This window comes from Acyrthosiphon pisum, chromosome A2 (genome assembly GCF_005508785.2).
Source record: "Acyrthosiphon pisum isolate AL4f chromosome A2, pea_aphid_22Mar2018_4r6ur, whole genome shotgun sequence".
Lineage (NCBI taxonomy): Eukaryota > Metazoa > Arthropoda > Insecta > Hemiptera > Aphididae > Acyrthosiphon > Acyrthosiphon pisum.
The window spans coordinates 58,341,493-58,367,901 of record NC_042495.1 but is presented as its reverse complement, the minus strand read 5'-3'; the positions used below and the strand labels follow the sequence as shown (position 1 = coordinate 58,367,901).

The 26,409-nt window shown below is 28.4% G+C and overlaps 1 protein-coding gene across 4 annotated transcripts in view; it reads left to right on the top strand.

Moving 5' to 3' along the window:
- Positions 1–1,825: 1,825 nt before the first annotated feature.
- Positions 1,826–26,409, top strand: part of LOC100168698 (cyclic nucleotide-gated cation channel alpha-3) — a 140,394-nt gene continuing 115,810 nt past the window's right edge. For 3 of the 4 annotated variants that reach the window (XR_003839465.1, XR_003839464.1, XM_029489613.1), the window contains exon 1: positions 1,826–2,224. The gene's annotated coding sequence lies outside the window, so the exon portion shown is untranslated. The remainder of the gene's footprint in view (positions 2,225–26,409) is intronic. The other variant, XM_029489614.1, reaches the window with a different exon arrangement.

Below are 26,409 nucleotides of genomic sequence, written 5' to 3'. Positions count from 1 at the left end.
CACAATAAGATCAACCAGGGAGGTACCAACCTATAACGATTTTAAAAATCAATAAATCGCTTTATTTTAAGTGAAATTTAGTTAAAATTGTTTTCACTTATAAAAAATTATTAAAATGGAACATTTTGTTATCAGTTATCACATAACAAAATGGAATTTACAGTGAAAAATAATTTTATCTAAGTGAAGACCGTTATTTTGCAAACCATCCAGTAAACCAGCTGAAGGTTATCTATACACCTGTCTATAATATTTCAGCTGAAATCACATGAATCTCCCTTGTAATCTCCAATATATATAAGGGCTTGTGGAAATATCCTTAAGAATGCCATGATTTCCAATAATAACTTTCGTTTTGAGGTAACCCCAAAATATGAAGTTATCGCAGACCACGAATCCAACGGCTTGTGACCTAGTGAAATGACGCGCTCTGGAAATTAAATAGGATACAATGCGCCACTGTCCACACTCATATATGACAACTAAAAAAATCAAGTACCTACATTTTATATGTTCTTAATCTTATCAATATTAATATTAGATAAACTCTTTGATTTAATGAAAAGTTAAAGTATGTTAAATACTGATATATATATTGAATTAATTTGAAATATTAATAATAACAATATTATACTTAAAATTTTAACTGTAAAAATACACAACCTTTTATCATTTAACATTTAACATTAACCTGGACTGACATCGAATCTAAATTATCTCGTCACCCTAATTCATAATTGAAATGATTTTTCACTTCAAAGTACATTTTAAATAATTAAAAACCTAGTATTTGATGTATAGACTAAATTAATAGAATTATTTTTTAACTCTAGATAATATTTAAAGTTTAATTATTTGTTTATTGTGCCCAATGCCCATCATGCGATCATTTTTAACTCTTGTTGTTTGTGTTTATTATCTTAATCTTTCGTGTGGAATAAGACAAAAACAATAAAAACCTCTAACGTTATGCGTTATAAAATGTTCTTAACACGCTTGGTGAAGCGTTCAAAACTTTCTAATCTAATACTTTTATATATATATTTATTTATACAAACTTATCTCGAAATAAAAGTATCAGTAAAATAGAGGAAAAAGCTAAAAAAAATAAAATAAATTTGGTCCAGCCATAATCATAAGCATTTTACAAATATTTACCACACGCGCGGTCACTCAGAAACGGTCATGTGACAGAATAACTAAATTGCTATTATAGACAGTAACCGTCAGTACCTAGGTATACGACAGATACAACTTATCGTCATTTGGTATATTATACTTCGCAACCGTTTTATACCGATGCTGGCGAATCGGACGACATGCGTTGACCAAATCAAAGGCTTTTCCTTTGTAATCTGCCACATTGTACTTATATACGTAACAATTAAAAGTTGTAATTCGTCCGTACGAGAAATAACAAAATAATATAAATCCCGACGCGAATACGAAATATCCGCAACCGTGGAATACGACGATTATATTATAATGTTCTCGAGTTATATAATATTAAAGTGTACGTGTAGAGTTGTTATGATGATGGAGGGGCTGAAAAAAAAATACGAAAAAATAAAACTGCGTGAAAGGGATTGATGAGAAAAAAATAAAAAATGTTAAGAAAAATAAACTGGTAAAAAGAAACTAACCAGCGGGTTGGATTCCGGGACGAGAACTTAAGCGTAGTTATACTATAGTGAATAGTGAAGCGTTGGTGTCGGTGGCGGTGAGGTGGTGTCGTATCGTGATGCGCGCGCACCGCATTATCCTCCCCTCAGAGTAAAGGGACCGCCGAATAACCACTGCCGCCGCCGCCGACTGTGACGCCGCCACCGCTCCCGGACCACCGGCGCCGCCGTAGTGTTCCCAGATCGTGTCCATTGTGATGTCGTGAACCGAACGAGATTTTTAGCAGTACGCACCGGGAAGAGCATATAACAGGATTTTTTTTTTTAAATTGTGTCGGGAAAAAACGAGGACGATTTTAACAAAAATTAATATAATATTGCATGCATTGAATAAAATACTATACGCCTTCGTCGCAGTGTCGGCGAAATAATAGTAATTGCGAACCGGGATGATCTGAGAGGTGAAACGAAAAAATATTCGCAGCCCGTCGTCTCCGTCCGTCACGTGTAGTGTCGTGTGCGCGCGTGCAAATAAATCGTCGTCTCCGCGGGTCGTCGCGTAGACCTCCGGCGCCGGAGACGGACGTTTGAGCATTCCTGCGGTAAGTTTCAATAGGTAACATACTAATATCGAATGTTTTCACCATGTGTTATGTGACTACAAAATGGATTCGTCACACTGTGATCTCGTGTATATGAATAACGATTTAAAATATAAATTAATGTGTTATAGTTAGGTGATATTATCACTATATTATTGTGGTGCTCAGATTGGAAAAAAAATAAGTTTAAATTAACTCAATTAACAACATTTAAGAACTGCGTTCCCAGTGTAAAAATTTAACGAACTTTCGGCCTTTTGGGCGGCTTTGAAACTCACATCCATAGGCCCAAAATATATAAATAATTTTAAAAGTATATATATTATCAAATAATATTATTAAGTGTTGGTACTTCTAAAAATAAATTCAAACAAATATATTCTGGGCTTTGATCGTTTTGATTAAAATCAACTTTGACCTAATTTCACGCTGAGCATTATCATATTTTAATTGAATGTAAATAATTTCTGATTTTATAAAACAAATATCAAAACAGTAAAATATCAATGAGACGAAATCCTTTTGTGAATTTAAAGTGTAAAATATTTTGGTAGTTGGTGCGGTTAAGTACCATAACCATAATCAGTTGTATAATTCGTGATCAATACTATTATTACAATATCCTTTTTAATAAAACTTCACCAGATACGAATTACAGAAATGGTACATATTATATTTAAGTACTTAAAATAAAATGTTGCAAAATATTATACGACGTAGGTACCATCATGCTGTTCGATGAGAATGAATAATATATAAGAGGAAATAATATATAATAATATATAAGAGGAAATAATATATCGTGCGATCAAATTCGTAAATAGTTTCTCGCATGCCAACATTTTAGACCCGGCACAACCGACGTGCGTTCATGGTGGCGCATCAATAACGCCGATGACGCGACGATGAGATGCATCAGGAACGGGCGCGATGGAAACACACACGTGCGTAAAAAAAAACATTTTTACGATGATAATAGTATAGTTATATTTTTATAATTTTATGCTATAATTCGTTAATGACCTCCGTACACGGTTGCTCTGACTAATCCGGTGATGTATGGATTACAGACTGTGGCGAATAAAATATATAATACTATTATTTTAATTTATAACACTCACACACAGGACGTGTTACGCCCTGCAGTCCTCGGTAAACGGACGGGACAACGTTCAAAAAGTTCAATAGGTAGTATTAGTATAATACGTTTCATTTTTAAATCATTTTCATCGGGTAAGAATCCTGTAGCTTATATTATATCTGCAGTAGAGGTTCGTGCGTAACCGCTAGTGTGAGCTGATGGCTCCAAGATTTGTTCTTTTACCACGGTTGCTTACGTCATATTTTCTTATGGTATTTGTCGGTGTCGCGTCGTCCGGTGTAACGCGACACAACAATATCAGCCCCCCCCCCCGCACCACATTTACCACTTGTCCGCGATCATCAACAGGTAGTGCACCGGATATTATTTCAGTAATAGAATATTATTGATACTGTTTAGTATGTACTTACTAAATATTATAATACATTTGGGATTATAAATATGAAGTATCGATTTTGTAATACGGTATCCAAACGAAAGTGCTCGGATGTCTGGGTAGATAGTAATATCGATATCAGCGAATGGAGGTTGTTATCATCATCAAAGTATGTAATTTCTTCATACGATAAAACCATAGGCTTATAAAAAACGATTAAGACGTATAGTAAACACAACTACCCACGAAGCAGTCGCGAGTGGATGCTGGTTAGTTTGTATTCAAACAAATATAAAATATAATAATATAAGTCCTATAAGTAGGTACCTAGTCTAAGTTCCTAGCCGAGTTCCTACGACTCGTGTATTTGACGAATACCTATACAATGTGTCCCGTTGAAAGAACGGCCGGCGTCATGTTATAGTATACCTCAAGTTATGAAAAAAAGACCCTTTAAAAGGGATGCCTATGACGTTTTATTTTTTTGGTTTTGGTCAATTCAACTGTTTTTTTAAACAAAACCCAATCTACTGCACATTTTCTGACGTATCTTAAAAACTTTTCAAATTTGTAAATTTTTTTTTAAAAAAAACAATATTTTATTGTACTATCAACTAAATACTTGTGTACAAAATCAAAATATACAAATTATTTTTATTAAATTAAAAAAAGTAAAAGAAAGTTGGGAAAAATTAGAATTTTTAAAAGGAAATCACTTCTAATATTCCAAATAACCACCTATATATTTACTACAGTTTTAATTTACATTTTATTATTGTACCTACAAAATACTATTTTTTTTCAAATTTAATAAAAATAATTTTTACATATTTTCTGGTTTGTAAGTGTATGTTAATTGATAGCAAAATAAAATAGCTTTAAACAAAAAATTACCCCTTCCACCTCTTATATGGTTTTTTTCATAACTTAAGGTATACTATCATAATATGACGCCGGTCGGTCACTTCTTTACCGGACACTTTGTATAATATACGAACAGTATTATATATTATATATATTTCTTTGACTCTTGTCACTTTACCGATAATACGCGGACGAGTGACGAATAGCAATTATACCAAAATACCGAATATTCGTACAAGGCGTATTCTGTTCCAAGCGCATGGCGAGTATCGATGTATGAATAGCGAATATTATTAATTAGTATCAAATTCACAAATCGTGGGAACCATTGATTATCTACCTACATTCTATCCAATTACATTTAATAACGTACTATTAATACAACGTTATGCTGAAAACATCCTTAAATATATACAACACATATTTATTCAAATTATGGGTTGCCGTGTAAATTAATAATACAATACAATAATTAAATTATTTTTCGCCAATATAATATTGGTTTTCAATAGGGTAGAAGAGATTAACATTTGTTTGAAATCATTAAAAAGGTTTGATTTGTTCATTTTATGAAAGATATATTTTGCATTTTACTTAAATCTGGTCAATTATTTTTTTAATGAGAAGATAATTTAGTACCTTTCCGTTATTCTGCCTGGTGCACAGTCATTGAACTAATTTTATTTTGTCTGATAACTCACTATTGTGTACTGTAAAAAAACATTAACATCATAATATATCAACATAATATCATAATTCATAATGCATATTAGGTAATTTTAATGTACGATAAATAATACACGTTTTGTAATTAATCAATCGATATATTTTAATAATATACAGTGACATTAAATTATAATAAATTATAAAAAAAGTCCTCAAAATGCAAGATATAAAAATTTTAAAATTAACAAAATGTACCTATATTATATTATTTTTATATGTTATTTTTAATTTAACAATAAATAAAATGATTAATATACAAATTATATATTTTGTATTATATACTTTATTTGTTTAGTGACACAATAATCAATAATTATACTAAATAAAATAATAAAGGTTTACTTCTATACAATTATCCAAAACCTAGAGTATTTTTTCATTCATCAAATAAATTTACAATTTTTAATACTGTAGTATAAATCATTATTATTTACATAAATATAAACAATTTAAAATAGTAAACTTTTTTTATTTAATATTCAAAAACAAGTTTAAAGTTCATGCAAAACTATTTTATATTTTCTCTGGTAATTATTACCAACACTTTTTTCTTATTTAGTAAATGTTCCATAGTTTGAAACTATGTGCTTTGAGCATATTATAGTTACTTATATTGAGTATATTAAAGTACAACAATTGTAATTAATTTATAACTATTTATACCTAAATAATGTTTATATTTATAATAATTATTATTCTGTGTAAACTTATATTTTATATACCATCCATACTTTTCCATATTTTATAATTCAATAAAAAATATACGAAGGTATAGGAAAAAATCATTGTTATACGATTCAGAATTAATCAAATTGGAATAATTAAACACCGCTCACACAAATCTTTGAAATAATATTCTCTGGAATTAATAAAAAAAAAAAAAGGTGGGTAAGTGGATTTCGCTCTGCTGTACAGTAGATTACAAGTGAGTCACTGTATAATGGAAGGTATGAAATTTGAATTCAATGATATAATATCATTGTATAAGAAAAACGATTCTGAGCGGAGACGGTATGTCAGTCTAGGTATAAGACATAATATTATATTATAGTCTATAGTATTTAAAAAAAGTTGACCTATAATAGGTACCTATAATAAATTCCAAATTAATCATATCATAATATCTATTATAGGTACTTATAACGCGTTATACATCAACAAAAAACCGTGGTACTATCATAGATATATAATAGTATACTTTAGAAGTTTCAAGTACCCATGAATAATATTATACAATCACAACAAAATAACTAAAATAGTTATCCTAGGTTTTTAATATGTAATTTCATCCAAATTTGTACTTAAAATGACTATAAAAATAAACTGTGTAAATTTATTTTTTAGATTTTTTGGTAATAGAATGAATTACTTACGTGGAATCTTGTTTTAAATGTTCAATTCTTAGATACAAAAATTGAACATTTTATACATTTTTAACTACAAAATAATTTTTCAAATTAAAATTTGATCTTTAAATGCTTATAAAAAAAAATTGTACCTATGTATTTTTAATATTTTTCATGATTCAAGTTTAGATTGGTGTAAAATATTATGTATAATAAGTGGAGTACACGTGAGGGTTAGTGTGTGTAATCCCCATTGACTTTTTTTCAATATAAAAAAATACGCGAAAGTGTTTTTTCTAATATATATTTGTATAAGTATATGTAATATTATACATGGGATGATTCCCCAAACATGGTCACTCCCATTGTTTTCTTTAATAATGCATTTATTCAAATTCTGATTTTTTAATGTTTTAAGAATGATCAGATGTTTTTAACATATTTTTAAGTACACTAGGTTTTTATACCATTTAATGTATAATTCTGTGACAATACAAACGTCTGCACTAACCTTTTTAACTATAAATTATTAAGGAAATGATTTTTCTGAAAATGTTGATGTATCTAAATCATAATTTGAACAAGTAGATAGTTTCTAAGTTATTAAAATATATATACTAAAGATAATATATTATATAGTCCTTAAAAATTTAAAAATGTTTTTACAAAACTCAAAATAGATGTAATCGGATGTAATTTGATCTAGTATATTTTTTATGATACATAATATGATAAATATTAGCTGATAAATATTAGCCAAATTGTAAAATGTTGATTAAAGTTTCTAAAATCTGAATTTGAATAACTTTGTTATTAAAGAATAAATCAGGCGAACATTCTTGATGATTATATCATGTTCCTGTATATAATGTTTTTATATTTTTATTCCTCCTTCCCCCTCCTTTATTGAACACATAAACGTACGCTACTGTCTAGCAGAAAAAAATTGCGTAAAGACTAAATACATAGGTATATAATATGACAACTACATCATTTACGCTGAGTCTTAATGTCATAACTCATAATCCTAGCTAAACTGTTTACCTAGATGGGCTTGGGTAAAAATCTAAAATCCATAATAAGCAAATATAATATTGGCAAATACTTCAAATGCATAATAATTATTTGAGAGAATGAATGTTCGTTTATGTGCAGTAAATAGTACATTAATACGGTTTCTTTAAGAGGCCTGCTCGACGCTCGTGTGTCTTTAAGAAAGAAATATTTAGGCAATATGCAATTTCGTTGCCGTCGTCTATGGCATTTGTGTTAGTCGTCAAAGATGATAAGTGTGAGTGTGATTGTATATGGGTACCGGGTTATCTACGCATGCGCTGCATGTGCGCACAATATGTCAACGGCGACGACAACCAAAAATAAAAAGCATGATTTTTTGCTCAAAACAAGATTTATAGGAAAAACGCTTTCGCATCGTAGGGTGGTTTGATTTGATTAATTGTTTATTCGACAGAAAGAGGATTATTTTACACAGGGTGTAGTGGACTTCGATTTTTAATTTCGTTGCTTCACACAAAAATAACAAAAGCTTGTGAAAATTGGTCATATCGTATAATATGGTTTAGAAACAGAATTTTTAAAATCCAAGGCCAATGTGCCCTGTAAGAAAAAGTGTTTTCCTTAAAAAAAAAAAATTATAGAAATATTAACACTCTACGAGGTGTGAGAGTTTTTCCTGTAAGGCATGTTTTTGAGTAAAACAGCAGGTCACGTGCAAGCCCCTTAAGTGAAAATCGAAAATGTTTTATTGTAAGTAAATAGTAAAAAAAGGCATGATTCTATGATATAGTAACAAGTAGTTCTAATTGGGTTTTACTAATAGTTTATAAAAAAAGCACATTTTAAAAAAGAACAACTAGATAAATAAATAATTTTTAATAATTTTATTTTGAGTATTTTTGTTTACTAGTTAATAAAATACATAAACATAATTACATAATTTAGACTAATCGATAATTTTATTGAATGAATAGTGTTTTAATAATTATTGTAATTATTGATGTGTAGAAGAGTTGAAAACGTTTTCATTATTGTACTAGTGTAATGTACAGTTGAATAATGTTTGGATATTTTTATTTTTAACAAAAATTAAAATCCAAAAATTCCCTCGGGGAAATATTTCATAAATGAAAACGATAACACATATCCACGATACATTAAAATGGCCGTATAGGGAAAATGAATTGGTAAAATAATAATATTATTTACAATATTATTCATAATGAAATAATGAGTAATATCAATTTTGTAAATAATACCAATTACCAGCTATCATATTATACAACACGTCAGTATAACGGTTTGCGGTAATTTGCATTAATTAATCGGCACTGCATATTATACGACCATAGCACATGATATACCCACACGTCAAATATTATTTCATCGCTTAGGAAAAGATAATATTAATAATAATATAATAATACAAATTGTGTGATAAATTATTTAGACATGATAATATCGATGAGTGTTTTTATTGATTTTTGTTTTTTTTTTTTCAAAACATCAACCAAACCGCGTAGTGCACATATATACTACCGTAGCCTGTAGGTATATAATATAACATGTAATATATACCCATTTGTTATTTGTTCACTACAACCCTATATTATAGCAACCACCTACATAATATACGTTATAAATAATATTCGATCAGGTCGGTGCAGACCCGACGGTTTTGTTTTTAATCAAACAGCAGTCCACGTTGTGAACCTTAATGAGGCACTGCTCTGCCTAATAGCCGTAGTATCCAACTTATCTATATTATTATAGCAGAGCAGTATCTTGAATAAATTACCATTGTCGTCCGGACGATCCGCCGCTGTTAAATTATTATGGCCCAGCCAGAACGGTATAAGTTGCAGTGCGGAGGGGGTGGTTGGAGAGGTAAAAATCGTCCGTAGGGGAATCATTATTATTATTGCGATATAAACGGACGTAAAATAGTACCTAAACATGGGCCACGGCGTGCATATACATTACACACCATATCAGGACGGTGATATAATTATTATTACTGCTATATATTATCATAACAAGCGTCGGATTACTAGACTTTATTTTCAGCGCATACAGTGCAGCTGCAGTGTTGATGTGGTTTTTCCCATGTCGAATTGAACCCAATTCATTGCATATAGTTGCAGGTACGTACACCTACGTACTATACATCTACAGCGGCACCTACATAATATTTCTTTGGTACATTTAAAAATGAGTCACGTACTGAGATTGAAATTTATAAACCCGAAGACGTTGGTAATGTAATATTTAAATACATATTTTTGTGTCTGCTCGCACGCAGTAATATGAAAATAAAAATCAGTTTTTCTGTTAACACATATTACATACAAAATATATAATACAATAATGCTTATAAATATAATATAATGCTTTGTAAAATAACCATCACCGTTTTTCATAATATCATAATATTATACTTATAGTTACGGACCGACCGCAGTAATTCAAATTATTACAAAAATCGCGCGTCTTGGTAAGTATAACGACATGACGTGTATATCAATAAATAGTATTATAAGAATATACCACCACCGCGTTATAATATTATTATAATATACAGTGGTAATATTTGTATACGTTTTAATGTGAGGAGTAATATTTTATTATAATATTAGTTTGGAAATTTCAATCTTGTTGAGAGCTGGACCGAAAGTATTGGTGTGAAAGTATATTATGGTGTAGGACTGTAGGTACCAGGTAACCAGGTACGTATATAATATATATATATATATAGTAACAGCACCTAATACTGAACGATTCGTCATTGACGTCATGACATATTTTAAGTTATAAATTTAGAATGACCATCGAGTATGGTAATTAACCATAACTATAATACATAATTATGATTACTTGTTTACGCAAACCGCTTTCGCATATAATGGCTGAAATGCATATTTCTATTCTTCTCGTTTATGGTCAAGCAATCGAATTTGCGTACAGACAATTAATGCTTTGCATAGTCATTCAGATGCTAAAGATTGACCTTTTAAACGGTTTGATGGTCAAATAGGTTAGAACCGAAAACATCCACTAAGTGGTAAATAATTGAACTTCGCTTGGCGACTTATGTTAAAAATTTAAAAATACTATAGTCTATAGCATAATGAGTACATAATATAATAATAATATAGTCTACTATCAATGACATATTATTATTACTATGTGTATTACTTATCGAGTGTTTTAAAGTCGCCAAGCTAAGTTGAATTATTTAGCAGACTATTTTAACATAAATGATAATAATATCTTTAGTTTAAAGACATATAGCAATAAAATGATATCAAGGTACTTATATAGGTACTTGGCGATTTTTTTTCACGGAGTTTGCTGGAGTGTTTTTGATGGGATTATTTTATAATAATATTCATACGTGATAAAATTCACGTGGTTGGCTATATTATGAAATTCCGTTTGTTATAATACACTTGTATGCCTTAAAAATGCCTATATGGAGCGCCGTCTTATTAAATATAATAAATTATAACAACTATACTAGGTATGTTGTCGTACTAAAAACAATATTTGTCTACGACATTATGTCTAATCTATGACAGTAGGAGCATTTAATATTAAAAAATCACAGACAATTATTTTTGGTAGATTTTTTACAAAATAATATTATTATTCACTACATATTACTATACTATTTTAGTATGAATAAATTATACTTTAATATCTTAATATTATTGTAAATATGAATCTGTATTTTTATTTAAGAGTTGTTAAATAGAACATGTGCTGCATGTGCAAGGTATGTAAGGCAAGCATGTAATTAAACCTAATTATTTTAAAACATGTACTTAATATTTTAATCAATGTATGGATAATGGCTTAATTGTCGAAGAAGAAACTTAATTTTCATGACCAATAAAAAAAAATTTTAATTAAAAATATACTTTAATACAATAAATAATTTTAGAATAATTTATGCAGGACTTTAAAAATATACTAGCTCAATACCTTGGCTTTGCTCGTGTGCCATTTTAATTCATGGTTTTACCTGATCTGCCCAAATAACGGCAATCATTTATATAAAAAAATTATAAAATACTAATGTCTACTATTTATATTATAATATCTGCAACCAATGGCCACCATGTATAAATGACAAAAAAAGCTTCAATTTCCTCCACGAATCCCAAAATCCTTATTTGAGCTCTCCTTTAAAATTTCAAATATAGGAATATTATTTCTTATTGCACGTTTAGATCATTAGAGGAACCACTATTCAAAATTTCAAGTTTGGTAGTTTGGTAGTTTTGGGGTTGTAGAGATTAGTGAGTGATTGAGTGAGTGAGTGGTATTTAGTCACCAAAGCTAACTCATAAATTGACATTTAATTTAAATCATGGCACCTTATTGTTATTAAAAAATAAAAACTAGTAAAATGTATAGTAGGTTATAATTATAATAAAAATCAATAAAAAATAGTATTTTAAAACAAAAATGTATAAAATAAGTAAAAGCTATCACTATTTAAAATAAGTTATGTAATTTTAAGAGTTTCGCAGCAGATAGAAAAATCAACAATCAATGGTTGGCGCTAACGTTTATTTAGGATAATATGTTCCATTTGAGAATTTGATCAGGTATTGAGTGTATAAAATAAAATTCACCTAGGGAAACTCTAACACGGACCTATTACTCATTAGTTTCTTGATTTTATTTCCAGTTTATTTATTTCAAAACGAACAGTAAAAATCAATATTTTTCTTTTAGCCAAGGCTAAATTATAAACTATTTACAGTTGGAAGGTAAGTTCTTTACTTACACATTTGATTTATAGTCGGTTATACAGAAATAACATTATTACGTTGCAAAATATAATACGTGCTTAAGAATTAATCAGCAGGCGTAGGTTATTATTTTAGTTTAATTATTAAACTAGATTTAATTTAATATTTAATTTGATAAAAGTTTCAAGAAGAAAATCTGGTTGGCAAAAATTTAATTTAAAACAATCTTTAATATCGTCTAGCAAATTTGTTTTGTTTTTATCTATTGATTACATAATTCTATAATATATTTTAAGTACGTACATTTTTAAAATGGGTGGATTTAAATATTAATTTTAAAAAAAAAATGGTAATGTTCACGCTTGTCGATAAACAGAAGTATTAGAAGTAGGTAATATGTAATTATTTTAAATCAGCTAGAATGATAGATATACATATAAATTGTCCTAATTTTGTATACGATTTAACATGAAAAGTAAAAACTATACACATTTTTTACACAATGTATTATTTGATATTTGTTTTAGGAAATGAAAATGTATTTAGCTTGTTATGTTATGGATTCATAATATTATTTTATTATAGATTATAATGTTATTATTTATTTATTGAACGTTTATAATTTTTCAGTAAAAAACTAAAACTAAAAATAATAATGAAATATGATTCAAATATTATACTATAGTCTTGCCTGTTATATAATATTAAGTATTTATTTACAGATTGGTAATTTTATACGACTCAAGGTGATCGATAAATGATGATAATTAACCGGTCAACGCAATGTTTAAACTCTTAATACATTTTATGACACAAAATTATGTTACAATATTGATATTTATCTTGAAATTATTATGAATTCAGTATAAATATATTATGTTAGTTAATTAACAAAAAATATATAATAATGTATGAAACGAGAGAAAAAAATAAAAATAAGGTTTTTAGGTTTGCTTTTCTATTCCTCTGACTAAAAATTAAGGCTGTGTAATGTGCATTAACAAGTTAAAATATTAAAGCTATGTTCCCATTATTTAAGTTACAGAACGAGTTTCTGTTTTTTAACTACCTAGATAACTTCTAACTTGACGAGTTAAATTTGTTTCCATGATATGAATCTACTATATAGAAACTAATCAGCCAATCAATTGTAAAGTTATTCAATCATTTAGCTTGGGAATTTTTCTGAATGAATGGTAACTTATTTATAATAATAAACATCCAATTTTGAATTAAATCATTCTACATTTAATAAAATAAAATAATTATTATTATAAAATTATTACGACGGATCCTTATAATGTTTTTGTGATGGTAATATAAACCAACGACCCGGCAGGGTAGCGTAAAGTATAAAAAAGAGCGCCTTAAAATGCACATATAGATAATACAATACACGACAACTTGACAGGATGCAACACGAATTAGAAAAAAAATTCTCAAGAAAGCATACCAAATTTGTAGTTAAATAAAGAAATATGAAATACAACCATTTAATTAGAAATTTCACGTCGATGTGCATGCTGTATTTTTCAAATCATTTTGAACAATATCAACAGAGTTATAGCCAATTTAACTAGAAATTATTTTAAACATTATATTAGATAATATTCCCTACAGCCCGAATTGCAATGCACTATCCGCCACCAAAGGCAACCAATATTGAATAAACAAAAAAAAATTACTAATTTCTACTTTTACTATTAATTTATTATAATCTGCAACCAATGTTAACCCATTTATAAATATATAAACTTATTTTATAAAATAATTTTAAAAAGAAAAGAAAAAAAACATTATTGTAAAACATGTTTCCGAAATAATAAGGTATCAACAAAAAATGACTAAAATGAGTGATATCCCCTTAAACACACCACCCAACTCCGGGTAAAAAACATTAAGTATCAAAAAAAATTCTCTAAAAGTTGTGATATAATTTTATAATTAAGTTTTTTAACTATAGAATGATAATATCATTTATGTCAAAATAGTTTGCTAAATAATTAAACTTGGCTTTGCAACTTAAGTTTACTATTTAAAAATACTATAGCAGTATAGCATAATGAGTAAATAATAATATAGTCTATACTATCATTGAAATAGGTAGTGTATTATTAATCAAGTGTTTCAAAATTACCAAGCTAAGTACAATATTGCAGACTATTTAAATATAAATTATATCTATGATTCAAAGACTTAGCTATAAAATGATATCCCAAATTTTAGAGCCTTTTTTTTTTACTTAGCCATTTTTTACACGTAGTTGGACTGGGTGTTTTTATTGGGATATTATTTACCAATAACAAACTATGTACAGCACACGTTGATTAAAAGTTAAAAAAATAACTATGGAATAATTTGTTTTAAAAGAATAGGGATTTGAACAGATTTTTAAAATCTAAATAAACGTTAGTTGTTTTGTATATTATGTATATTTCGATTTTTATCTTGCAAATCACAATATAATACCTCAGGGAAAATATCGGATATGTTTTTGGAAAATGTACGGCACAAGTTTCCATAAACCACAAATTGAATCTGCCAACCTTTCTTTCGTATAAAATACAAAAATAAAGACGGTTGTGCATTTGAATTTAGTAAGTTATTGCTTTACTCTTGTGTGTTAGAAGCCAGATATCTGACATAATGGTTCTTTGCGATCTAATAAATGGTTTTATTGATCGTGTGAAATTGTTTTGTACGGTGTAAGGTTTCTGATTAACATTTCCACAATATTACATACAATATATACATCATTAAAATAATGTATTATTTGTCGTCATAAGAACAAAAAAAATACATTAATATATATGAACAGCAAACATTTTTCCAACAAATTTTTATATTAATTTCACACATAGCGTACCTACTTACACCGTATCGAATAACTTGAAGTTTTTATGAAACTCGACCTACGAGTAAAATAATAAAATATTGTAAAATTTTACATTATTATTATTACATCAATATTTTTGAAGTTCAGACGTCTGTAATTATAGCTTAATGATTATTGTAATATTCTTTTAAATGTTTTTATTTTTCCACCATATTAAGGCGTGTCTAATTTATATTAGTATAATATTTAATATGCGTTCTCGCAAATGTATGGTCTGAAAACGTCCCTGGTGGTGGTCGGGTCATCAATCAAACAAAACTTACGCATTAATTCTCGACCACACATGCAAATATATTATATACCTACCTAAACTATACGTGGTAGTCGTGGAATGGTGCAGGTCATATACCACGTCACAAACTGTAAACAAACGTAGCACCCAACAGAGCACCGTCGAGACCGTATAAACAGAGCACTGGGAATAAAATATTTGAAAATTAAAACAGCCACCAGCCACCCTCCCTCCACGGTGCAGCGTGACATAACGCGTGCGCTTACAATATTTTACGAATAATATATCACACACTTTTTAATATTGTTATATGCCTAACAATATAATAATATAATATAACGTATACGTGTTTTTTATGGGCCCATGACCATGTACACTAAACGTCGCGTTCGAGCCGGACTCGAGTATTCACTCGGTGTCACGGCCAGCGAGTGTATAACGTCCGCGTAACCCTTTTTATCGTCGCGGTTTTGGAAATTAGGCCGGCGGGATTACGCGTGTGGTGGTGAAGGGAGGTCGATTCTGTATGAAAAAAATAAGGAGGATTTATGCGCATACAAATAATGTTATGATAAACCTACGCGTGGTGGCGATGGCGGAAACCAGAGAGGAAAATCCAACAGCAGAGAGCAATACGCGAATAGTTAAAAAAAATAAATATAATATACCACTACGTAATTAAAATTTAACCACATCCCATATTATTCATCATCATAAAAATAATAATAATAACTGACGCTAGTTAAAACCGATCATCCGAATATAGGTGCAACTATATAGTTCGGCAATTTAAGCAATACCTCTGCATACCACTGCAGCAGGCCACGTTAAAATGTGTTTTATCCCTCATCATAAATATAAATAAATCAGACGTTTTTTTTTTTACATATAAAGTATATCCGCAATTCTAGAATATTGTTATTATTATAAAACGATATAAGACGATAAAAAAGATATTTGTAAAGTACACTAATTATTGGTCAGTGGTTGATATTTTATGTTAGGGGTAATGTGGAGCCTCCCCTTGGTATGTATTTATTTTCTAACAGATTTATTTGATATTTTTATATTATATTTGAAACCATGATCATGTTTAAGACTTTATAATAGCTCTATAGTCTAAAGATAATATGTTTGACCAACGACCATTGTCACCAACAATTATAATCCATATCGAATAGAATAATGGTTCTGATATTAACATTATACCAACGATTATACCACGGACTGAGATTCATCTTGGATTAATCTCAATGGATTATATTGATCTATAAATATTGTTTAATTATTTAATATTAAAAATATTATAATCTATGTGTAATCCGTTAATATTATGATAACGTTGATGGCGTTTTTAATTCATACGGGAATTGGCTGCAGCGGTGATGTTCTGTCTTTGTTTTAAACATTCTTGACTTTAGATTTTGGTTTTTTTTGTATTATTTATAAAAAAAATACCCGCAGTGACATAGCCCATCGGGAAACAAGTTACCTATTACATATTTGGAGTTTACAACTCCAATTTTCTATTATAAACGATACAGGTACTCGCCTTTTAAAAGTAGACATTAACAAACTTTCATATTTCAATTTTTTTTTAAATAAAATCAAAAATATGGGAAGTTGATCTCAATTCTTAAGTAAATCTAACGACAGATAAATTTGTATCCGTTGGATAAAGACAATATCACCGCTTTCAACTCCTATTACCTTCAATATAGGTAGATAGTAGATACCTATAATAATAATATATCCTCTCAAAACCCTACAAGTCTACAAATACTATATTATATTAAAATGTGCTAAGTATTAAACTAATAAATTATTGCTAATTAATAAAATTACTGTTTGGTATTTTTAAAAATTCATAAACCATCTCAGAAAATATGAATAATATTTTATACATAATAAAATTAAACAAAAATTTAAATAATATTTATAATAATATGCTATGTGTTATAAGGCAGACTATATCTTAACTATAGATATATACTTAACCTCGTTCTAAGATTGCAGAATACCTACAAAAATAACCTCTAATATTCTTTAGATTATTTTTTTTTTTTTTTAATTATACTTGCGTGCCAAATCAATGTAGGTACCTATGCGATATGGTTATGTAAAAGTAATTGAATTCGATCGAAGAAATGATAAAACGCAATACTGTTATATAATACATTTTTTTATTCGTTATATTAAATTCAAAACACAATTTATATACAATCCTTTACCAAAAACCATAAATATCGAAATATGAAATTGAACCTTTATTTTAACTAATAATGGATTTTTAGCTTTTTTTGTGTAATGTGAGCATAAATGTATAAAATAATTCAATCCATTTTAATTAATTAAAGTTATATTTACAAAGAATACATTTAAAAAACGTTCAATTTACTAAAACGCATATAATAATTCCATCACGCAACAGTCCGCATCGTATTGTTATTATTAAATTAAACATTATATTAATTGTACATCGTCGTCTAAAAAACGGCATTGTGTGGTTACGTCATCAGGACAGGATTGTGTACAATGGTTTGAGAAATATTTTAACAAAATTCAATTAGAATTTGTTAACCCGGGAAATTCTCAAATACATTCACCAACTTTTCTATACTTGACTCTAAATACATACATTATAAAATAAGAGATGGATCCCTGTCGAACAACCATTGTGTTTGATTTATTTTCACGCTCGGTTTGAAGAAACTAGAAATACAATTTCTCCGCCAAGCTTGGAAATTAATGATTAGATAAGAATTTATAAAATTGAAAAAAAGGAGACTCAATAAAACTATTTGCACGGTGAATTAAGTTTTATGGGGTAACTTAACTTATATTTAATATTATCTGAAATGTTGTTCCTGTCATATTATATATTGTGATACGTATAGAAGAACACACGTATTTTTCATCGATCCGTAAATATTATATTATACCTATTGAGAATTCTTATAAAAGGCTTTATAATATAAATCGAATTTAATGCCGCATGATAAAATATTCAATGATAAAAGGTAAAAGAATTTTTTTAACTTGTATTTTACATTTATCAACCATCGTTTTTGATGCATAAACTTTGATTTTCCAAATATAACAAGAAACTTTGTGAGACAAAAAGTTATCCAAAATAAACTATGTTATGAATTAAAATTTAAAAGTTAAGCAAAGGCAGTTAATTTTAATAATTGTAATTAAAAAAACGGTTTTCTCACTTCAATTTTCATAAAAACATATTCAAATGTTCCTTTTTTACCTTTTACTAGTTGTTGCGCTAAATAAAAATATGGCCAAAATCAAGTTTGAAATTACCATTATGTTTAATACAATATTTCTATTGTTACATAAATGAGGTTAGGTTAAGATTTACATAAAGGTAATACGTATATATATATTTACGTATGTACATAACGCAATGTTGGATATATTTTCTTACATACTCCTTGGCACGACGAACAAGCACGATTTCGGTAGTTATATTATGATTAACCATATACGACAATAGGTCCACTTCAAGTTCATCATAACATTATAATATATTGCAAGACGTAGTTTATGGTTCGACGCACTAATATGAATATCTGACGTGAGGGTCCGACCAGCAGTCTAAATTACTTTCAATGCTTTTTGTTGCAAAGGGTCATCCGTACACAATGTTGACATATTATTATATTACTGACGACACCTATAATACTTAAGACTGAACAAATTTAAATAAAAAACAGAAATTGACATTGTGTAGGTATTTAGTTTGTTGCAAACAGGTGTCGGACGGTGGTTACGTGGTTAAGAAATTTACATCGTAAACATGACGAGCAAAGGTCTCGTGCGAACACGACAACACACACACACATTCACACAAAACGCGTAGGAATCGTATTTGTTTTTAGACGTGAATTTTCCGTCATACTGTTTGCACAGGTTCAAAAAGGAAAACAAATTAAACCACTTCTTACGCCACGAGCACTGTCGACCCGAGAGCTGCAGGGAATCCATCATGGACGTGATATAAATATATATATATATGTATGTGTATTTGGTTAGCACACGTTTTCCAGCGGAAAAACTTTAAGGTAAGGTCAGAATATCAATAGTATAAACATATACAAATGAAAATACTTTTCCTGCAGGTGTGCATGCATGGTTAAGTACGTTGCGTACGTGTGTACTACTTTCTCTCTCCGGCAAACTGCGCTATATATCATCATATTATATTCTTATAATATATGATTATAATCAGTGAGACATTTTCATTTTATTTAACTTTGACTCTGTTCGTCCTCCATAATGTTCTTGTTGTCTTTTGTCGGTTTGTAACACGTGTGTTTTCGTTTCGATTGATTTTATTCTCTCGAGTTTACAACGGTGCTACATACTCTAACATAAGGGTGTTATGACAGAGTAAATTGTTGTTTCATAACTTGTTCGACGACTGATGAAATAACATACAAACCACCGTCCACCCCATAGGAAGTAGCTAGACGTCGTTTTTTCAACAAAATAGAATATTGTTCATCCAAGTTTAAAATATAATTTCATGTTTCGATCGTCAAATGTACCTACTGTAAGTTTTGCTTTTCCACACCTCGTTACTTTTAAATTATTTTGCCTTCTATACCATATAACTATGGACCTATAGTAATATAAATACCATGGAGTATACGATGTGATCCACAACAAATCATACAGAGTACGTTGTATTTCATTCTTTCATCCTATATGGCGCGTAATCCAGTTGGGTCAATAATAATATTTACATCGAGATAACTAGGTATTTAGTTAATAATGATAGAAAAAAAAGAGTGACGATGTGTCAATATGATAATATGATTGGGTCAATATACAGAATTTTAAATTTCTAAATAGGTAACAATAATATTTGTCATATACGACGAACGTTCATGAGCACTGTCCATGGTGATGGTGTAGGCTTACCCCACCAATCCTACATATTGTGTAGGTACATACGGAAATAAGTTAGGTGAAATAACAAGTTTTATGAAAATAATCATAAGCACGTATCAAAAGCATGGAGAAAAGTCTGTCATCGCTGCGTAAATCGACTTTTTAAGTCAATAAATAACGCAGTTCCGCACTGAATTCTCAAGTTTCACACTTAAGTTATAATAATGTATTAATGTGTAAACGTTTTTAAACGTATTACCTATATATTTTTATCCCAGTACACGAAAAGATGTAACATTTTACCCTAAGTGATATTAATTTTAATAACCGTGTGCATGTATTATTTTAATCTTACAACTATAGTAATATTATCTTGCGAAATCTTTTTTTTGGCTATAGTTAAATAAAATAAAATAAATTCTATACCACTTCCAAACTCAATAACCACAAAAATAAAATCAATGCTGTCAAATAGTTAAAATGATTGTTATTGCACTACTAACACATAACATAATATATTGTTGACACATTTATTTAGGTAAGTAGCTAATATTAATGACCAATGTCCATTGGCGTAAATAGGTGGGGGCTTGGGGGGACTTAGTCCCCCCCATATTTCTGCCAAGTCCCCCAGTTTAAAAGTCAGTATAATTAGTACTGAGCATATATCATTTTTAGAAAATATTATAGGGGGCTTTAGTCCCCCCCAAAATAATTTGTCTATTTGCGCCTATGCTAATTTCCAATAATTCTTATCAACTATAATGTTTATATTATAATACAAATAATTGTGATGTAATATATTAAAATATTTATAAACATGTACTTTCACAATCTATTACAGAGTTTTTTATTTAATAATATAAATGTACATATGTCTATATAGCATTACATATCATCTAAATAATTTACACCTAATACTTTTTCATATATATTTTGCTTTTAATAAGTTCACTTGTATATTTTTCTCAAATAATTACCTAGTAAACATTTGTTTCATATTATTTTGAGAACTTATGCATTAATGTACTATAATATAATAAAAAGATGGATTTCCACCTACAAAATGTCAATATACATACAAATAAATAATTTATGGTATTATATGTTGAGTAATTACTAATTAGGGAATAGCCAACTTGGGTTTTAGACAAACGATTTTTTTTATTTTTACTTTTCTACAAATAATTACACTATTGTACTTCAACTTGAAGTTGAAATGTAATTAAAATTGTATAATTGCAGCAGTGTTTAAAACAATTATAACGATCGTTTGTAGGATTTATTAAAAAACAGTTTGATGGTAGAAAACAAAATACTATATTATTAACCGAATTATTGTAAATCAAGTAAATGTAATGTTACAAAGTGCATTGTTTAATTTCATCGATTTGAACATGTTAATTAAAACAATGATTTCTATTGTGAACGTTCAACGCATATGTTATGTATTTTATTTTATATCCTCCGACCTCGGTGTATTGTTAATAGGTGTGTTTTTATTGAAATCGGAAGTCCGTAAGCGGGGTAGGAATTTTCAGGTAGGTTATTTTCCTATTATTCCGGAAACGTCCTGGCTGCGTTCTGAAGCTTTGGTTATATATATACACATTTCCCATGTGAAAATCAATTGTCTATACATTTGTTCACTGGGGCAAGTGTGAAAGAAGCGCGACGATAGTCATTTGATTCACACTTTATAAATATGTACGATACATAGCATCATTTTTAACAAAGATTCTGAAGTTCTGAGTTTCTGAATTTTGGTTTTTTTTTTTGATAATTTTGCGTATGGTTTAATTTTTAGGTAAGGATGAGCAACTGCAACATTGGCTAGCAAGGCATTTGGAGAAGTATTTTTTGAGTTTACATTGTTTAAAATAAAATAATGATTCAAAATATTTTAGATTTTTATATGACAGGCACAATTTATAGTTAGCTTGGTGATGTTTTTTAATTTTGGGTAAGGAAAAACGAAGAAAATTTTGATGTGGTTAGTGAAGAAGACATAAATCCTTGATGTATAAAAGGATTGATGTGCTGTTTCTGTGACTGCGAAATCCTAAAGCTTCAAACTAATGATAAATTTGCAAACAAACTTAGCTTTGGTATATCTTAGTTTAACTGCTTGAGTAAACGGTAGCTTGTAAAGGTACGTGAATGTATGTGCAACATATTATTGTATTATTTGAATGCATTAAAAAACATCACAATAATAAATAATAACAAAAATATTATGTGTACTTAAATTGGCTATATAGGACGCCGTGTAATGGTAATAATATTAGTAAATTAGTAAGTTTTCATTGAAAGTATAATTTACTGTTTATACCTTCGCAGTTGATATAGAGTTACGCCTTTTACTATGGTACTAAGTGCAAATAAATAAAATATAGAAATAAAATAAATATTAAAACGGGCTTAGGTACATATAATATTATTATCTATTGTTTATTTGTCGTTGATTAATACATTTTCCCCGACGAGCAGTTGATTCTTCTGTAGTTCGGTTACACTAAAAAGTTAGGAATAATCATCGATATATAATGTAATCATAATACGTCCTAGGCAGTAATAAATAAAATACTAAACAACTAGTTGTATGCTATAAGCCGTATCTTGTACATAAAAGTCAACAATACCATTATAACATAGGTTTAAATGGCCCAGGGCCCTTTATGTTTTTAAATTATAATTATGTAACTCATAGGTACTTACATTTTCAGAAATATTTATTGAGCTTACAACAAAAAAAAACTACAAAACCACGGTGTCACTATCGTCAAAATACTATCGACGGTATTTATGTGAAGATCGTGCTAAGAATAATAATCGGTATCCAATTAAATAGTGAAATATTAATGATAATATTAATAACAATATGTAGGTAACAATTTGTTATTCTCGTTGTTATTGATCTTAATATCAATGGCTACAACTCATTTACGCAAATTTATCTCTTTACAACTAATTTATTCATAAAATATAAGCTCGTTCGCGCATCAATTACGATAAATAGAAATCTTTTTTCAATGAAATTTAACCACGTACATATCCTGCGTCCATCCAAAATTTCGAATCAGTAATAAATTGCAAATGGTGGAAAATTATTATACTCGTGAAACATTTTCCTCACATTTTATAAGGCTTAGACTTTCTATCTAATCATATCTAGTGTCATAGATGTTACTGATGGTTTTAAAAATGTTGTTTGACTTATATATTTTAATTTAGAATAGCTTGTAAGAATAGCTTTGTAAGCCACAATTTGGTCGATTAAAAAAAAGGGAAATCTAAAAATAATTTTTACACTTTATTAAGTAATTAAAATTTAAAACAATTTTACGTTTATATTTATTCTTATTATTGATATGCGTTTGCATTAAAAATGTTAAAAATTAAATATTTGTAGGTTTTTAATCAGAATATATTTTTTTCATAATATCATTTTGTTTATTTAAATATTTCTCTTCAACGAGTATTTTTTAATTTTAATAATAATAAATTATTTTATTTATCAGTCTTGACTTGAATTTCCATTGTTATTTGAATAATTTGGTGGATGTTAGGGTGAGAGTTATAAAATTGACTATTGAAGTACATGTAAAAGTTTTCAGCTCAGTTCGTTGTTCTTGGGATATTGTCTGGTTCACTAGCCCATAATTTTGGCCCTAAACCAATATCTATAATTTTTCAACAAAAAAACTGAAAAATCTACATTTATGATACATATGAAGCTATTGAAATAATTTCATTAAATGCATCTCAAAAATCATCAGGGTTTAAATAATGTAACCCAAAAAATATACAGATAATATTATATTGTTATTAGTGTATTATCTTTGTGTGATATAGGTTATTGTATCATTGTAAATTATGTTTAAGCTCGTATGTAGATATTAAATTATTTAAACGTAACTTATAGCATGAAATATGACATAAAACGTTGGGAAAAACATGTTCTATCATATTAAGCATGCACATCAAATCCATAAATATAACAAGTGAAATATTTATGAATAACTTCGTTTTCTTCATTACTTCAACAGCTTTCATTGGATAATTGTTAATGTAATATCGAATATATATATATATATATATATATATATATATATCAAATCAGAGAATATAATATAATATACTAGCTACTTTAGATTCATCATAGAGTAGATCACACAATTATCATAATTAAATATACAGAAAACTATATGTTAGATGAATGCAAACTTTACAGACCTCCTCACTCTGGATATGAAAATATTCTAAACTTTTTAAATTTGAAACCATTAAAGGATAGAAAAAAAACAATTTTATATAACCTTCCTATTTAAACTCCTTAATAATAAAATAGACGGTTCTTCCCTCCTAAGCAACATTACTTAAAAGTATTTTAAATACTCGAAATAAAGAATTGTTTTATATAAAACCCTACACTCAAAATTATATATCTTGTACTCCTGTAAATATTTTATCATCTAGCGGAAATTCACCAAAAAATTTAGATTTTTTTTTCTCTATTACTTAATATATTAATATTTATTATTATAAACTTTATATTTTATCTTTATTTTTATTTTTATTTTTTTTATTATATTATATAAATAATTAAACATGTTATAATAATCTTGTTTGTATTTAGGTATCTCTAATATTAGTCATTTTTTTTTTCTTATATCAAATATATGTACTATAATATATACTATTTAAATTGGACTATCGTCCGTTAAATAAATAAATAAATAAAAAAAAAAAATAACTAACCGGGCAAATATTATTTACTTTAATATTAATAATTATAACGCAGAACAAAATACACATATCATTCATAATATATAATATATACGTATGCCGACTTTGTAATCTAGTCCAGTTATGTACAAAAATATTAATTTATTTTAAATATCGACGATGGTTTATGTATTTCACCGTCAAAACGATGATAATATGTAAATAATATTATTGGCTCAGCCACCGGTGTTCACATGACCATTTCAGCTGAGCCATGGTTTTACACGTTATACCACTTAAACATAATAATATGTATAGCCGGATAGGACACTTATCTACGTATGTTGTAAGTATGCTTCAATAGTTCAATCTAGTTCAAGTGGTCTTCCGTTTTTTATTTTCTTTAAAAATAAAGTAATGTCTTTTAACGACTGTAAAATTTGAATCAACTCTAATAATCACTTTTAAAACTCTATTATGCACTTAAAACATATTGTAGGTTATAGTTTTAACTATTCACTAGGAAATGGTATATTATTTGTTTGGTTTCTTTTTTTTTTTTTTGTAACTTATGAGTTGTTATTATTGTTATGTTATAAAAATAATATTTAAGTATTTATGTTTGGAGTCTATACACGCGTATATCGGAGGTTTAAAAACAATAATTCCTAGACAGAGCACTCCCGTAATTGGATTTAAATCTAATTAAACACACGTAGGTATAAGACATAATATTATAAAAGTAATAAATAATAATTCATAAGAAATGAAATAAAAATAGTTCGTGATTCTTGCGCATCGAAATCGCATAAAACTATAAGGGCTGTACGGACACACAAATACACGCGTATTTTTTGAGCTTGAGTGTGAGTTTTTAAAAGACTTTTCGTCGTTAATATAATATTACCGGATAATAAAGTACAGTATGCGGTGATATCGCCATATTATGTTTGTATGAGGTTAATGTGAAAAATCAATTTGGTGATTTATTTTTTGTCTTATCCATTGTTGTTGTTGTTGTTGTTGTTGTTGTTGTAACCATCGCTGCTGCTACTGACCTTTTCTCAAATGACTTTGATTGATCTAAATATCTCGTGTAGGAAACGAAAAACGACACTATCACGCCAACATGATAGGTGTATGCATTTTGTACCGATACCAGATATCTACTCGCCATCGTATAATAGTACTATCTACGCCATTAATCCTTCAAAGGTACATTATTTTTAA